The sequence below is a fragment of the Rana temporaria genome, chromosome 1 (genome assembly GCF_905171775.1).
Source record: "Rana temporaria chromosome 1, aRanTem1.1, whole genome shotgun sequence".
In the NCBI taxonomy this organism is placed as follows: domain Eukaryota; kingdom Metazoa; phylum Chordata; class Amphibia; order Anura; family Ranidae; genus Rana; species Rana temporaria.
Window position 1 is genome coordinate 32,449,124 of NC_053489.1, and position 6,203 is coordinate 32,455,326.

Consider the following 6,203-nt stretch of genomic DNA (forward strand, 5'->3'; position numbering starts at 1 on the left):
ATGCTCCTACTGCATGATCCCCTTTGTAAGTGTCTGTAGTATAGTCTAGTACAGGGCTCGACAAATCCCGGGCGCCAGGTCGCCATGGCGACTAGAAATAGGGTCCTGGCGACTTGGCTTGGAAGGGGGGCATCTGGTGGTGAGCCGTTGGTATTACAGGTTATTACCACCATATGTGTAAGCTGGCGCCATCTGGTGGTGGCCGTTGGTATTACAAGTTAAGCATTACAAGTTAAACAGCAATTCTAATGTAATTTTTCACAATTTTCACTGCCATCTTCTTCCCTCTAATTAGAACCCCCAAACATTATATATATTTTTTATCCTAACACCCTAGAGAATAAAATGGCAATTGTTGCAATACTTTCTGTCACGCCGTATTTGCGCAGTGGTCTTACAAGCGCACTTTTTTGGGAAAAAATTACACTTTTTTTAATTAAAAAATAAGACAACAGTAAAGTTATCCCCATTTTTTTAATATTATGAAAGATAATGTTACGCCGAGTAAATTCATACCTAACATGTCACGCTTCAAAATTACGTCCGCTCGTGGAATGCCGACAAACTTTTACCCTTTGAAATCTCCATAGGTGACGTTTAAAAAATTCTGCAGGTTGCATGTTTTGAGTTACAGAGGAGGACTAGGGCTAGAATTATTGCTCTCGCTCTACCAATCGCGGCGATACCTCACATGTGTGGTTTGAACACCGTTTACATATGCGGTCGCTGCTCACGTATGTGTTCGCTTCTGCACGCAAGCTCGTCGGGACGGGGCGCGTTTTCTGGCTCCTAACTTTTTTAGCTGGCTCCTAGATTCCAAGCAAATTTGTCAACCCCTGGTCTAGTAAGCTGTGAGGTACTACAGCGGGATGGGTGCTTCAGCTTATTATTGCAATAAAGGTAAGACACGTGGCAAATGGTGAAGCTTTTAAGGAGGGGGGAGAAGATAAGGGCAGTGGAGGGAGGTGTTGTATGCAGAGGGAAGAGCTACTATTTGATGCCATTTGGCAGTTATGTGTGTGGCGAGCGTGGTTGAGTTCCTGCATCTATTCTTTGAGAAAAAAGCCCTGCCCATAGGAAAACCGCCGGGTTAAAAACTGCCGGGAATCCCGGCGGGAAAAAAGAGAGCTGATTCTTTTTTTTTTCCGGCAGTTTTTCTGTCGGGAAAACTGTCGATGGAGCATTCACACGGCCGGTTTTCTCGGCCCAAAGCTCTCATAGCAGTTTTCCCGGCTTGACTTTTATTACTGCAGGTAAAGTGGAACTAGGGGCAAAATAAAAAAAATTAAAAATGCCACATATGATGAGGTCTGTCAATAGCATCAAAACAACAGCCCCTTCATGTCATTATCTGTTGATCATGCCAATAGTTCTATTATTTTCCCCCTCCCCATTTAACGGGCCAAGCTGTCCATCAAACATGGCAGTTAGATGTGCAGCAGTGCCATCAGGGCCATCTTTAAGGCAGGGAAAAAGGGGAAGCTGCCCTGGGCCCTGTCATTGTTGTGGGGCCCAAAGCAGCTGCCTCATGCTTGCCAACTATCCCAGTTTAAATTCCCTTGTCCCTTGAAGTTTTAGTCCTTTGCTGTGTCCTGATATCTCAGTGTGAAGTGCTGCTACTAATGCTGTCCCTGTGTTTACATGTTAATAACCATCATTCATATGTAAATAACTCTGCAGTGAAGAGATGATGTGCTGTAACCTGTAGCAACCAATCAGTGAGCAGTATTACTGTACAGTAATCTCTAGCAACCAATCAACAAGAAGAAATCATGTGATGTAACCTCTAGCAACTAATCAGTGAGCCGTAATGTGTGCTGTAACCTCTAGCAACCAATCAGTGTGCAGTATTACTGTAAAGTAAACTCTAGCAACCAATCAACAAGAAGAAATCATGTGTTGTAACCTCTAGAAACAAATTAGTGAGCCGTAATGTGTGCTGTAACTAGGGTTCTCCCGATACCACTTTTTTAGGAGTACGAGTACCGATACTTTTTTTCAAGTACTCGCCGATATCGAATACCGATACTTTTTTTTAAATGTGTCCCCAAATGCAGCCATGTCCCCCCACAAATGCAGCCATGTCCCCCCACAAATGCAGCCATGTCCCCCCCATATATGCAGCTATGTACCCCCCATATATGCAGCCATGTCCCCCCATATCAAGCCATGTCCCCCCCATATCCAGCCATGTCCCCCCCATATGCAGCCATGTCCCCCATATGCAACCATGTCTCCACCATATGCAGCCATGTCCCCACCATATGCAGCCATGTCCCCCCCATATGCAGCCATGTCCCCACCATATGCAGCCATGTCCCCCCCATATGCAGCCATGTCCCCCCACATATGCAGCCATGTCTCCCCCCCCATATGCAGCCATGTCCTCCCCATATCCAGCCATGTCCCCCCACATATCCAGCCATGTCCCCCCCATATGCAGCCATGTCCTCCCCATATGCAGCCATGTCCTCCCCATATCCAGCCATGTCCCCCCATATCCAGCCATGTCCCCCCATATCCAGCCATGTCCCCCCATATCCAGACATGTCCCCCCATATGCAGCCATGCCCCCCCCATATGCAGCCATGTCCCCCCCCCCATATGCAGCCATGCCCCCCCCATATGCAGCCATGTCCCCCCCCATATGCAGCCATGTCCCCCCCCCCATATGCAGCCATGTCCCCCCCCATATGCAGCCATGTCCCCCCATATGCAGCCATGTCTCTCCCATATATGCAGCCATGTCCTCCCCATATCCAGCCATGTCCCCCCATATGCAGCCATGTCCCCCCATATCCAGCCATGACCCCCACCCCATATCCAGCCATGTCCCCCCATATGCAGCCATGTCCCCCCATATCCAGCCATGACCCCCACCCCATATCCAGCCATGTCCCCCCCATATGCAGCCATGTCCTCCCCATATTCAGCCATGTCCCCCCCAAAAAAGCAGCCATGTCCCCCTTACCTTACATGCTGCCGCATCCCCGCTGCTGCGCCGCATCCCCGCTTGGTTAATACGCGCGGGGAACATTACAGCTTTGAATAGCTGTAGTCTTTCGCGCCGCGCTGCGTATAGACACTCCCCCTTGCTCGGGATTGGTCAGTTTACCCGAGCAAGGGGACTGTCTATACGCCGCGCGGCGGGAAAGACTACAGCTATTCAAATGAATGCTGTAATGTTCCCTGCACGTATTAACCAAGCGGGGATGCGGCGGGATGCGTCGGCAGCGGCGGGTGGGGGGAGTATTCTATTTTGGTATCGGGGGTATTTGCGGGAGTACGAGTACCCCCCCAAATACTCGGAATCGGTCCCGATACCGATACTAGTATCGGTATCGGGACAACCCTAGCTGTAGCCTCTAGCAACCAGTCAGTAAGAGGTAATGATATGCTGTAACCTCTGTCAACCAATCACAATCACTGCCTGATCTGATACAGTAAACTGATTTTAAGTCTACCTGATATTTATTGTAGTCTCAGAGCAGATGGAGAGCAAAATTGCATGGGGGGGGGGGGCCAAGAAAACTTTTGCCCAGGGACAATCAACATTAAAGACGGCCCATCACTTGTTACTGGTACCCCCATGCATCTGCTAATGCACATGTTTTTGAGTGTATCAAACTGCACAGCGCCGTGATTTTGGAAAAGGGTCAGGGACTTATTTTCCATGTTTCTTGCATGTAGGACATCCCATTGAAATTACTAGGGTGTCCTACACATGAGGCACAGGAAGGTAGCATCAGGGGCCGCAGAGGGTCACAATTGCGACCCTGCCCCTTTTTCCAGGGGGCCTGTGTGGCCTCCCTATCACTTTACATTTTTCGTCACTGTGCTTGTGTGAGCAGTGGGGTCACCTGAAAGGCCGATGTGTTATGGGCAGACGCATACTCTCCTCTGCCCCTCCACTTCACATAGGTGCCAGGCCGGACGGGGCCACTGACTGAAGGAGGCAGGACAGGGCCGGTAAGTGGAGGGGGCAGGTCACGTACTAAGGGAAAGCACTGCAATGATCAGGGAACTTTCCTCCTCTCTGATGCACAGACCTGACTTCTCTCTACTGCATCCGAGCTCCATACCATTACTGTCTCTGCCCCTCGGTGAGGTGGTCCGACCCCCCCTCCTCCCTTGTCTCTCCCCTTACCTCTCTGTCCAAAGACATTCCATGCTGGTCTCTCCTCACTTCCTTCTTATGTTATTGCCCCCCGACTTGTCCTCAGTGATGGCAGGGGCTTGGCCCGGGGAGGGGGTTATACGCTATCCAGCTGGTCCTAGGGGGACATCTGAGTGACTTGAAGGGACCCCAACACTGACGTAGCATTGGGACCCACCTGTGCGGCCTCCCTGTCACACCTGAACAGGAGGGGCGACGGGGCAGCATATAGAGGAACCGATCCAATTTTCCCCCTGCTGTCACTTAATGCTGGCTTCTCCTACTCCTCCTCTCCCTCCTGCTGGCATTCAGAAGGAAAATGGAGTGGATCGGTTCCATCCAGGGTTTTCAAAAGAATTGGAGAGGTATGTCAAAGTGAGGACAGTTTCTTCAAAACCTTTTGAATTATCCTCTCAATATGTAAATAAAGATCTGAAATAACTCTTTAGTCACTTGTCAGGAAGGGCATGCCAGCAACCAAGATGGCAGCCGTAGAAGACGGCCTGAAACTTCAGTTCCTGTCAGATTACCGCAGGTGCGCATGCTCGTGTGTGTGTGCGCGCACGCACCCTGTGACAGTCCATTGCGCCAAACAGGCTATTTAAACTGAGTCAGTACCCAGACTCAATGCTGTCTGTTCTACAGCGTTCCCGTGTGTCCCTGCTATCTAGTATCTGATTCCTGTTATTTGACCTGGCTTGTCCCTGACGTTCCTGCTTTCCGCCAGCACCCAACCCGGCTTGTCTCGACTCCGCACCTGCCTGCTCCTTCTGCTACCTTGCTGCCAGCCTGTTACCCATCCAGCCTGTACCCTGACTCCGCTCCAGCCTTCGCATCTGGTTTCTGCTGACTGCTGCTCCTGGTCTTCTCCTGTACCGGTGTTCCTCCACAGTCTCTTCAGGGGTTCCAGTCTGGTTCCATTGTCAACGATCCTGCCCGGCACTCGTGCGACTCTGCACTCCTGCGCCTCCTGTCTGCTCTACCAGGGGCCTCAAGTCAGAGGTGTAAAAGAGGCCGTCCTTGGCACGTGGTGAAAGAGGCAGTGATGGTGGTGGGGGAGGCCCAGGCCAATGTTTGCATCAGGGCCCACAAGCTTCAAACTATGCCTCTGAAGGCACACACGTGCCGTTGCACCACCCTCTTACCCCTTATTTATCCTAAGCCTGGCTGTGCCTACGCCCTGACTGGGCAGCGCTGATATCGTTATGTCAGCTCTGCCTAGAGCACTGTGCCCCCTCTACTGGTTTGGCCCTACTCCACCCTACTACCATCCACTGCCCAGGCTATATTTCTAAGTGGTTATAAGAATTATCATTTTTTCCAGTGTGCCCTACATCTATGGGAAGCAACATAGGGCCACACTTCAATCCCTCCTCCAGGCCATAGGAGATTCCTGGCTTTTACAGAGACCAGGAGGGATGACATCATGAATAAAAAGAATATATATCAGGAACATTTCTGATACAGCGCAGTTATACACTATGGACCAGATTCACGTAAGAGGGCGCATCTTTTGGCCGGCGTAGCGCATCTCATTTGCGCTACGCCAACGTAACATAGTGAGGCAAGGCCAGTATTCACAAAGCACTTGCTCCGTAAGTTACGTTGGCGTAGCGTAAATGGGCCGGCGTAAGCCCGCCTAATTCAAATTAGGAAGGTAGTAGGCGTGTTGTATTAAAATTAGCCGTGACCCCATGTAAATTAATTCCCGAACGAACGGCGCATGCACACGCATGCTCAGAATCGCGTCAAATATACTCCCTAAGATACGACGGCTCAATGCTATCGACGTGAACGTAACCTACGCCCAGCCCCATTCACGTACGACTTACGCAAACAACGAAAAATCCGACGGCTGTTCCGACGTCCATACCTTGCATGGGTTGTGCCACCTATAGAGGTGTTTTATCTTTACACCGGACGTACGCCTTACGTAAACGGCGTAGCTTACTGCGACGGGTGCAAGTACGTTCGTGAATCAGCGTATCTAGGTCATTTTACATATTCGACTCGTAAATCAACGGAAGCTCCCCTAGCGGCCAGCGTA